The following is a 12,023-nucleotide window of genomic DNA, read 5'->3' on the forward strand; positions in this document are numbered from 1 at the left end:
CTGTAGGGGGTCTGATGGTCTCATCACATACTGTAGGGGGACCTCTAACTCTAGTTCTTCTAATGTCTGATGGGTTCATTGTCATGATCATGTAATCAGTCATGTTCACAGTGAGGTCCTATGAACAAGCTTTACAGTACAGGCTTCCTGACACTCCCTCTAACACTGTCACTATCCACCACCCTGAAGGAAACATGCTTCTACAACAGCCAATCTCCTTTCACCTCAGAGCTTCATCCAGGAGACACTCATATCACATCATCATCGTGTTCCTCAGCATATTCATCATCTTCATCATTATCTTCTTCATCATGATGTTCAGAGTTCTGATTCACCTGGCAGCTCTACCACTCTGGGTGACAGGTATTAAATCACTTACGATGAGAAGCATAACGATACTACGAATGTCATCAAACTGAATAAAATATCCTCTACCTCTCTCCTGTCTCTCTCTCCTCTCCCCTCTTCTCTCTCCCTCTCTCTCCCTCTCCTCTCTCTCTCCTCTCCTTTCTCTCTCTGTCCACAGGGCAGTTGTTTAGTAGCATGGTTCATCAGAGGCCTGTGGCACTAACAGAAGGTCCTGGAGGAGACGTTCAACTCACCTGCAGCCATACGATCCCTAACTACTACGTGATACTATGGTACAAACAGTCAGCAGGAGACACTGCTATGAAACTCATTGGTTATGCATATACCAAGTCAATAACCATGGAGAAATCATTTGAAAAGCACTTCAATGTGAGTGGAGATGGTGGGAAAGAGGCTTATCTTCATCTAGTGAGTCTGAGAGGACCTGAACACAGTGCAGTTTATTACTGTGCAGCCAGCCAACACAGTGATGTAGCCTTCCTCCTGTTCTCTACTAAAACCCTGTCTGATGGTAATATTAGACCACGGCTCAGAACACCTGCATCTGAGGTTTGACTTTGACTCAGGGCCAATGAATAAACACAGATGGATGATGGCATAAGGTGATATCTGTCCTGGTACAGTATACCAGTATATACAGTTTACTGTCATCACTCATTAGGAAGTTGATATCAAACCTCTAGACCAAATAATGTGGTTGATGTTGTTGTCTTGAAGATACGCTTCAGGTATTTCTTCAAAAAACATCCTATTTCTAATGTGATGACTGCAGAACCTATAACACAGATCAAATCTAAAGACTAAAAAAGACAAATACTTTAATGATTTAGATACCGGTATGTTCCACAATACACCTTTAAGTTGAACAGGAGACCTGTAGTTGAACAAGGGATCTGCTTGAATATCAACACAAGTTCTGACGTCAAAGTAATGTCATTTCCTTCCCCTCCGGCAGCTCAGTTCAGCTCCCCTTCTCTGTTGACTTATTCTCCTCTCCCCCCTATGGGCTCTGGTCTAAAGTAGTGCACTAGAAAGGGAATAGGGTGCCATTTGGGATGCTGACATACATTTGACACTCCCACTAGATGACATGACATCTCTGACTATCTGAAAACCCTTTCTCCTTGTCCATGTGACTCTTCTCTCCACAACCATCAACATGATCAAGCTTCTCATACATGTAGCAACTCTACCACTATGGGTGACAGGTACTAAATCCCTCATGAAAGATAGATTTACTACTGAAATATATTGCTGTCAATATGCTGAGTAATACTGTATATTTCAGATGGTCTGTTTTCATCCACAGGGCTGTCACAAACAGACAAAGTTCACCAGACTCCTACTGCAATACTAAAAGGACCTGAAGACAAAGTTAATCTCACCTGCAGCCACACTGTTTCAAGATATGACATGATACTGTGGTACCAACAGTCAGCCCAAAACACTGCTCTGAAACTCATTGGGTATGTGAGATACACCAGTCCAACGGTGGAAGATTCCTTTAAAGGCCGTTTTGATGTCAGTGGAGATGCTGCAGCTAATAAAATGGCGTATCTACATTTTCCCAAAGTGACAGAAGCTGAAGACAGTGCAGTGTATTTCTGTGCTGCTAGTGAAGCACAGTGTTTCACTATACCCTCTCTCCTCTACAAAAACCCTCTCTGATCCTCTCATATAATACTGACTACAGCTCTATACACCTGCACCTGTCTTCAACCACTTCAACAACACTTTGTTATGAACCATTTGATATCAAACAGATGGTAATGATACTGTTATAAGTGGCTAGTTTAGGTGGTTTAGGTATGAGTGCCTGGACCAGGGCTGGTGGTATTGGAGTGCCCTACGGGGCCTGAGGCAGGGCCGGTGGCATGGGAGGGCCCTACGGGGCCTGAGGCAGGGCTGGTGGCATGGGAGGGCCCTAAGGGGCCTGAGGCAGGGCTGGTGGCATGGGAGGGCCCTAAGGGGCCTGAGACAGGGCTGGTGGTATTGGAGTGCCCTACGGGGCCTGAGGCAGGGCTGGTGGCATGGGAGGGCCCTAAGGGGCCTGAGACAGGGCTGGTGGTACTGAAATACCTGGAGTGCCCCACTGGGGCAAGAGGCAGGGCTGGTGGCATGGGAGGGCCCAAAAGGGCCTGAGACAGGGCTGGTGGCATGGGAGGAACCCTACGGGGCCTGAGGCAGGGCTGGTGGCATGGGAGGGCCCTAAGGGGCCTGGAGGCAGGGCTGGTGGCATGGGAGTGCCCACGGGGCCCTGAGGCAGGGCAGTGGTGGCATGGGAGGGCCCTAAGGGGCCTGAGACAGGGCTGGTGGTATTGGAGTCTCCCTACGGGGCCTGAGGCAGGGCTGGTGGCATGGGAGGGCCCTACGGGGCCTGAGACAGGGCTGGTGGCATGGGAGGGCCCTAAGGGGCCTGAGACAGGGCTGGTGGTATTGGAGTGCCCTACGGGGCCTGAGGCAGGGCTGGTGGCATGGGAGGGCCCTAAGGGGCCTGAGACAGGGCTGGTGGTATTGGAGTGCCCTACGGGGCCTGAGGCAGGGCTGGTGGCATGGGAGGGCCCTACGGGGCCTGAGACAGGGCTGGTGGCATGGGAGGGCCCTAAGGGGCCTGAGACAGGGCCGGTGGTGTTGGAGGACTCTAGGTGGCCTGGGCTATGGAATGTGGTATGGGAGGGACCTAGGGAGCCTGGGCCAGGGAATTTGGTGTGTGAGTGCCCTGGGGGCCGGGGAATTTGGTATGGGAGGGCCCTCATACTTTCTCTGTCCAGACATGATCAGATACAAGGGCTACATACTGTATTGAGTGACTCAGCATGGGTGAATGAGTGTGTGTGTATATGTGTATGTGAAGTGTCTCAGTATGAGTGTGTGTGGCTGAGTGGTAGAGACCTGAGGATGGCTGAGTAGCAGAGACCTGAGGATGGCTGAGTGGTAGAGACCTGAGGATGGCTGAGTGGTAGAGACCTGAGGATGGCTGAGTGGTGGAGACCTGAGGTTGGCTGAGTGGTAGAGACCTGAGGATGGCTGAGTGGTAGAGACCTGAGGATGGCTGAGTAGTAGAGACCTGAGGATGGCTGAGTGGTAGAGACCTGAGGATGGCTGAGTGGTAGAGACCTGAGGATGGCTGAGTGGTAGAGACCTGAGGATGACTGAGTGGTAGAGTCCTGAGGATGGCTGAGTGGTAGAGACCTGAGGATGGCTGAGTGGTAGAGACCTGAGGATGTCTGAGTGGTAGAGACCTGAGGATGGCTGAGTGGTAGATCCCTGAGGATGGCTGAGTGGTAGAGACCTGAGGATGGCTGAGTGGTAGAGACCTGAGGATGGCTGAGTAGTAGAGACCTGAGGATGGCTGAGTGGTAGAGACCTGAGGATGGCTGAGTGGTGGAGACCTAAGGATGGCTGGGAGGTGGGACAAAGGAGGTATCAGAGGCATGCTGAGTGGGACTAGGGGCTCCGCAGTAATCTAAAACGATGATAATTATCCTCAATGACAATATTCAAGGCATATTGACATTTGAGAGAGACATAATGGGAGGCATAAAGCAATCAAGGGTGTTGATTGGGGGAGCTAGTGTCACGTTCTGACCATAGTTCTTTTGTGTTTTCCTTGTTTTAGTGTTTGTCAGGGTGTGAGCTGGGTGGGCATTCTATGTTGTGTGTCTAGTTTGTCCGTTTCTATGTATGGCCTGATATGAAACACGGTACTGTTTTTGGTTTTGGTTATTCACGTTACGTTTTGTAACGGTTTTCTTCTGGTGAAAGAGAGGCGGACCAAAATGCAGCGTGGTTAGTTTTGTACATCTTTAATTAATAAAGATGAAAATACAACAATCTACAAAACAAGAAACGTGAAAAAAACCAAACAGTCCTATCTGTTGCCACAAACACAAAGACAGGAACCATAACCCACAAAACCCAACACAAAACAGGCTACCTAAATATGGTTCCCAATCAGAGACAATGACTAACACCTGCCTCTGATTGAGAACCATATCAGGCCAAACATAGAAATAGACAAACCAGACACACAACATAAAATGCCCACCCAGCTCACGTCCTGACCAACACTAAAACAAGGAAAACACACCCGAATGATGGTCAGAACGTGACACGTTTATTGTTTTTGTATGGAGTGTGCAGTTTTATGTGTTTAAATAAACAACCATGGACACTTATCACCCCGCATATTGGTCCTCCGATCCTTCTCGCCTCTCCTCTTCAGACGAAGAGGAGGAAAACCATTACAACTAGCTAAGACAACAACGGGTAAGACAACAGCAGCTAATCAGCTAAGACAACAACAACAGGTAAAATCAAATCAAATCCAATTTATTTATATAGCCCTTCATACATCAGCTGATAACTCAAAGTGCTGTACAGATACCCAGCCTAAAACACCAAACAGCATGCAATGCAGGTGTAGAAGCACGTTGGCTGTAGCTAGCTAGCTTAGCTATAAATATTTAGCTGCAGATGTGTTGTTTCTTTACGTTGCTCGGCAGTTGAGGTAGCTAACGTTAGCCAACCGTTTTAACGTTAGCTGACGAGGAAAAACTCCCTAGAAAGGCCAAAACATAGGAAGAACCCTCGAGAGGAACCAGGCTATATGGGGTGGTCAGTCCTCTTCTGGCTGTGCCGGGTGGAGATTATAACAGAACATGGCCAAGATGTTCAAATGTTCATAAATGACCAGCATGGTCAAATAATAATAATCACAGGCAGAACAGTTGAAACTGGAGCAGCAGCACGGCCAGGTGGACTGGGGACAACAAGGAGTCCTCATGTCAGGTAGTCCTGAGGCATGGTCCTAGGGCTCAGGTCCTCCGAGAGAGAGAAAGAAAGAGAGAAAGAGAGAATTAGAGAGAGCATACTTAAATTCACACAGGACACCGGATAGGACAGGAGAAGTACTCCAGATATAACAAACTAACCCTAGCCCCCGACACATGAGCTACTGCAGCATAAATACTGGAGGCTGAGACAGGAGGGGTCAGGACACAATGTGGCCCCATCCGATGATACCCCCGGACAGGGATAAACAGGAAGGATATAACCCCACCCACTTTGCCAAAGCACAGCCCCCACACCACGCGAGGGATATCTTCAACCACCAACTTACCCTTACCATCCTGAGACGAGGCCGAGTATAGCCCATAAAGATCTCCGCCGCGACACAACCCAAGGGGGGGGGGCGCCAACCCAGACAGGAAGATCACATCAGTGACTCAATCCACTCAAATAACGCACCCCTCCTAGGGACGGCATGAAAGAGCACCAGTAAGCCAGTGACTCAGCCCCTGTAATAGGGTTAGAGGCAGATTAATGAACAGTCCAGCAGCCATCAGCTATGAAGCCAAGTGATCATAGGGTCCAGTGTACAACAATAGATGGAACAGGGAAGCTGCTGGGTAGTTGTTACTACCTAACAAGCTGGGGACACAGCGTTTAAAGTTAACAGGCCGGGGCAAGTAGAAGCACCTGCTCCCACGTCTACTACCTAGCGAGCTGGTGACACAGCGTTGAAAGTTAGCAGTATGGGGCTAGTAGAAGCACCTGCTCCAACGTCTACTACCTAGCAAGCTGGAGACACAGCGTTTAAAGTTAGCAGCCTGGGGCTAGTAGAAGCACCTGCTCCGACGTCTACTACCTGGCAAGCTGGAGACACAGCGTTTAAAGTTAGCAGTCTGGGGCTAGTAGAAGCGCCTGCTCCCACGTCTACTACCTAGCAAGCTGGAGACACAGCGTTTAAAGTTAGCAGCCTGGGTCTAGTAGAAGCACCTGCTCCGACGTCTACTACCTGGCAAGCTGGAGACACAGCGTTTAAAGTTAGCAGACTGGGGCTAGCAGAAGCACCTGCTCCAACGTCTGGTAAAGGCCGGTTGGGGGAACAGCGTTTAAAGTTAGCAGGCCGGAGATGTAGAAGCACCTGCTCCCACGTCTGGTAAAGGCCGGTTGGGTAGGGATAAGATAGGGAAGAGATAATGGAACAGAGGATGGAGTTACGTCGGCAGACCAGTTGTGGTGGAACGGCGGGGCTTCGTGTTGGCAAAGGGTCCAGGCCTGTTGGTGAAAGAAGTATTGTGGTTGTCGTAATTTAGTTTACTAGCCGTGAGATACGCCTGGCTAACATCTAACTGGTGCTAGCTTCAGGACAGGGGCGTTAGCCACTATAGCTTCTCGGTAGCAGCTAGCAAGCAGCGATGATCCGATGCAAAGGTCCAGAGCTTACTGCAAGGATCCGGTGGACTAATGTAGTTCATGCAGTGTTGGGGAAGAGTCCGGAAGGCATCAGCTGTGTAGCCAAGTGATCACTGAGCGGGCCGGGAGGTGGGCCACTCTTTATCACTTTATCACAGTACTACGTCATACCTGACCAATGTCTGCCTGCTTGAATGCCAACAACTCAGATACACATTAAAACAAGAAATGACCCAGGGAGTCAATAGAATATTACTCAGAGAAGCACAAAACTAAAATAACATCCAAAATGGGTGAATATGAAATGACCCATGGCATCGATAGGACCTCACTCAGAGATTTACATTTACATTTACATTTAAGTCATTTAGCAGACGCTCTTATCCAGAGCGACTTACAAATTGATGAATTCCCCTTCTGACATCAGTGGAACAGCCACTTTACAATAGTGCATCTAAATCATTTAAGGGGGGGGGGGGGGTGAGAAGGATTACTTTATCCTATCCTAGGTATTCCTTGAAGAGGTGGGGTTTCAGGTGTCTCCGGAAGGTGGTGATTGACTCCGCTGTCCTGGCGTCGTGAGGGAGTTTGTTCCACCATTATAGCTATAAAATAATATATCTATCAAAATGGGTGAATATTTCCTTTAACCATCAATCAACTACCTCCAGATATCAGTGCATCAGATCTCTCTCTCTGCTCTACTAAACCCTGCTTCCTGTCCCACATAGACTCCTCCTGCAGGGTTCATCTCAGGTCTCTGATGGTTTCGATGTTCTCAGAAGGAGGCAGCATCCCTCTATAAGATCACTGAGATGAGTTGATGAGAAGCCTCCTCTAATTCATGTGGAGTGGTTTGTCTGTCTCATTCTTTCTGTCTCCTTAACAGTGAGTCAACATGATCAGAATTCTTATCTCCATCACCATGGGTTACACAGCCTGGGCTGCAGGTATTCAGATCATTGATTTCATCAACTACTAATATCCTCATTTGATAGTTTTTTTTTTGTGTTTCAAGTGAACATGTTTCTTTATCTGTTGTTTCACCTCACTATCTCTCTCTCTCTCTGTCTCTCTCTCTCTGTCTCTCTCTCTCTCTGTCTTTCTCTCTCTCTCTCCAGGTTCTTCTCTCAGTAACCAGGTTCACCAAACACCTGCAGCCCTGTACAAGAACCAGGGAGAGTTGGCTAAGATGGAGTGTTCACATAGTATATCAACCTATAATGTCATCCTCTGGTACAAGCAATCCAACTACAGAGAATTAATGCTATTAGGATACATGATCGGGACATCTGGATCTCCTGAGGCTGGATTTGATATAGAAGGAGATGCTAGTGCAGGTGGTACCAGCACCTTAACCATCAAACAACTAACTCCAAATAGCAGTGCTGTGTATTACTGTGCTGCTAGTTTACACAGTGCATCAGATCTCCCTCTCTGCTCTACAAAAACCTCCTCACTGGTGTACTGTAGACTAATCACACCTGTATTAACATCACACTGTATCTGACTCTGATTCAATGCCAAAACACTCACCAGCTGGTCTAACAGAAAGGGGAGGTTCCCTCTGATATACAGGAGACCATGATACAGTATGGTATGATATCATGTCTTTCCTGTAGGTGGAGTTACAGCTCAACTAATCCATGTGGACTCACCAGACACAGTACCACAGTAAACTATGGTGTGTAGTAAGGAGTCTGAGAGTTGAAGATCCATGTCCTTTTGAATGTTCATCTGGACTCAGTGTTGAACTATACACACTGTGGTATCAGCAGGTGGAACACACTCTCCCCAGCTACAACACCATACTGTGGTATCAGCAGGTGGAACACACTCTCCCAGCTACAACACCATACTGTGGTATCAGCAGGTGGAACAGACTCTCCCCAGCTACAACACCATACTGTGGTATCAGCAGGTGGAACACACTCTCCCAGCTATAACACCATACTGTGGTATCAGCAGGTGGAACACACTCTCCCAGCTATAACACCATACTGTGGTATCAGCAGGTGGAACACACTCTCCCAGCTACAACACCATACTGTGGTATCAGCAGGTGGAACACACTCTCCCAGCTACAACACCATACTGTGCTATCAGCAGGTGGAACACACTCTCCCAGCTATAACACCATACTGTGGTATCAGCAGGTGGAACACACTCTCCCAGCTACAACACCATGCTGTGGTATCAGCAGGTGGAACACACTCTCCCAGCTACAACACCATACTGTGGTATCAGCAGGCATTTTATAAATGTCTCTACTGTAGGATGGTTTGGGGCTTCTATAAATGCCTCTAATGTATGATGGTATGGGGCTAAATGTCTCTACTGTAGGATGGTATGGGGCTTCTATAAATGTCTCTACTGCAGGATGGTATGGGGCTTCTATAAATGTCTCTACTGCAGGATGGTATGGGGCTTCTATAAATGTCTCTACTGTAGGATGGTATGGGACTTCTATAAATGTCTCTACTGCAGGATGGTATGGGGCTTCTATAAATGTCTCTACTGTAGGATGGTGTGGGGCTTCTATAAATGTCTCTACTGTAGGATGGTATGGGGCTTCTATAAATGTCTCTACTGTAGTATGGTGTGGGGCTTCTATAAATGTCTCTACTGTAGGATGGTATGGGGCTTCTATAAATGTCTCTACTGTAGGATGGTGTGGGACTTCTATAAATGTCTCTACTGTAGGATGGTATGGGGCTTCTATAAATGTCTCTACTGTAGGATGGTATGGGGCTTCTATAAATGTCTCTACTGTAGGATGGTATGGGGCTTCTATAAATGTCTCTACTGTAGGATGGTGTGGGACTTCTATAAATGTCTCTACTGTAGGATGGTATGGGGCTAAATGTCTCTACTGTAGGATGGTGTGGGGCTTCTATAAATGTCTCTACTGTAGGATGGTATGGGGCTTCTATAAATGTCTCTACTGTAGGATGGTATGGGGCTTCTATAAATGTCTCTACTGTAGTATGGTGTGGGGCTTCTATAAATGTCTCTACTGTAGGATGGTATGGGGCTTCTATAAATGTCTCTACTGCAGGATGGTGTGGGGCTTCTATAAAAAAAATAAGTGCACTATATAAGGAATAGGGTGCCATTGAACAAAAATCACTTGGGAGGATCATGACTGTACCACCTATGGATTGTGGATGTCGTATCCTGTTTGGATTGTGATGTCATATCCTGTTTTATATATTCTTCCCACATGAGTTAAAAATGACTCAGTTCCTCTGATGTTGTTCTCGTTGACAACATGTTCCATTTCCTCATCACATTCTCTGTCTTACTTATTTGCCTTATGGGTAATAGGCCTAATACACATTTTGAAAATCATCAAATATTTTGATGTCCAGAATGGGCATATCTGTGTATGTGTCCATCCATTGGGGTATAAGGGCCCAATGTGGACATATTTTCATCCATCACTTGAAGTAAAATATCTTCTCTCCACCTCTACCCAGGTCTCTCTCTCAGCCTTGAGGTTCACCAGACTCCCTCTGAAGTCTTACTGAAACGTGGAGAGAACCTTCAGATCTTCTGCCACCATGAGAGAACTAACTACAGACTGATGCAGTGGTTCCAGCAGTCACCGGGAGAAAAACAACTAAAATGTATAGCCTATTTATTGTTTAAGTCTCAAACCACGTACATTGAAGAACACCTAAACGTGAGTGGGGATTTGAGTCAGAGCGACCCGAAGAATGTTTCTCTGAACATGTTCAACCTTAAAGGTCCCGATCACAGTGCAGTGTATTACTGTGCTGCAAGTGAAGGCCACAGTGTTGTAGATTCCCCCTCTGCACTCCAAAAACCCTGTGTGACACAATCTGTCTCACTGTAGTAAACTATTTAACAGAACACCTCCCTCACACCCGCGTTGAGGTCTGGATTTGATCCGATATACTGTAACCACAACTAGAATGAGTAGAACGGGCCTCCTCATTCAAGTCAATGATGTCATAATGGGTGGACTGGACGGGCCTCCTCATTCAAGTCAATGATGTCATAATGGGTGGACTGGACGGGCCTCCTCATTCAAGTCAATGATGTCATAATGGGTGGACTGGACGGTCCTCCTCATTCAAGTCAATGATGTCATAATGGGTGGACTGGACGGTCCTCCTCATTCAAGTCAATGATGTCATAATGGGTGGACTGGACGGTCCTCCTCATTCAAGTCAATGATGTCATAATGGGTGGACTGGCAGCCATCCTTTCTAGACATTATATCTCTGTGACTGGGACAACGTTCTGCAGTTACATCGCTGATGAGGTCACTTCCTGTCCCTCTTTCCCCTCTCCAGTCAGTTCAGATGAGATGCTGGTTAGTTGTTGACGTTCAGCTCAAGACTCAACATGATCAGAACCCTCTTACTCGGTTGGCTCTCAGGTAATAACAGTAATCTGACTTCGATATGGGCACTTGTTTAGATGTACAGTACGGGTATTATGTATCTTCGTCTCTTACCTATGAACAATTAAAGATAATGTCTTCTCTCCATCTCTCCTCAGGTCTCTGTCTCAGTGTTGAGGTTCACCAGACTCCCTCTGCAGTCTTCAGCAGACCTGGAGAGAATGTTCAACTCTTCTGCCAACATCAGAAAACAGACTACACACTAATGTTGTGGTACCAGAAACCACGAGGAGAAACAGCTCTGAAACTCATTGGAAATCTGTATCATAAAAATCCAACCATTGAGAGTTCATATGAAAAGCATTTTAATATGAGTGGGGATTTGGGTGGAGGTGGCCCAAAGAATGCCTCTCTGAACATGTTCAACTTGAGACGACCCCAACACAGTGCTGTGTATTTCTGTGCTGCTAGTAAGGCACAGTGTTGCAGATTCCCCTGTCTACACTGCAAAAACCTTCTCTCATTCACTGTCTCAGTACAGCTGTCTGATGCCACGCCACATTCTGTCATTACATCACTGATGAGGTCACTTCCTGTTCCACCTCTCCAGTCAGTTCAGATGAGATGAGATGAGATGAGATGTCAGTTGGTTGTCAACGATCACTAAGTCAACATGATCACACCTGTTATCATTATCACTGTCCAACTCTTCTGGATTACAGGTAATTTAAACTTCAGATATTTAGTAGTTCCCTACGTTACTTATTAAACATGAAAATGTAACAATTTGCCTAAATGTGTACAAATAATTACAAATTATATGTTTTCTTCAAACTTGAGAAATGGTGGTACAATCCTTTGTTGTGTCCTCTGTCTCCGCCCAGGTGTCTCTCTCAGTAAACCAGTGTACCAGTCTCCCTCTACGTCGCTGGCGATTCCTAATGACTCTGTCACACTCAACTGCAGTCATACAATCCCCAGCTATGACACAGTCCTCTGGTACAAGCGTTCTGTGGAAGACACGGCTCTAAACCTCATCGCTTATATATACTACAAAACCCCAACAGTTGAACCCTCATAT

Source organism: Oncorhynchus masou, chromosome 32 (assembly GCF_036934945.1).
Source record: "Oncorhynchus masou masou isolate Uvic2021 chromosome 32, UVic_Omas_1.1, whole genome shotgun sequence".
In the NCBI taxonomy this organism is placed as follows: Eukaryota; Metazoa; Chordata; class Actinopteri; order Salmoniformes; family Salmonidae; genus Oncorhynchus; species Oncorhynchus masou.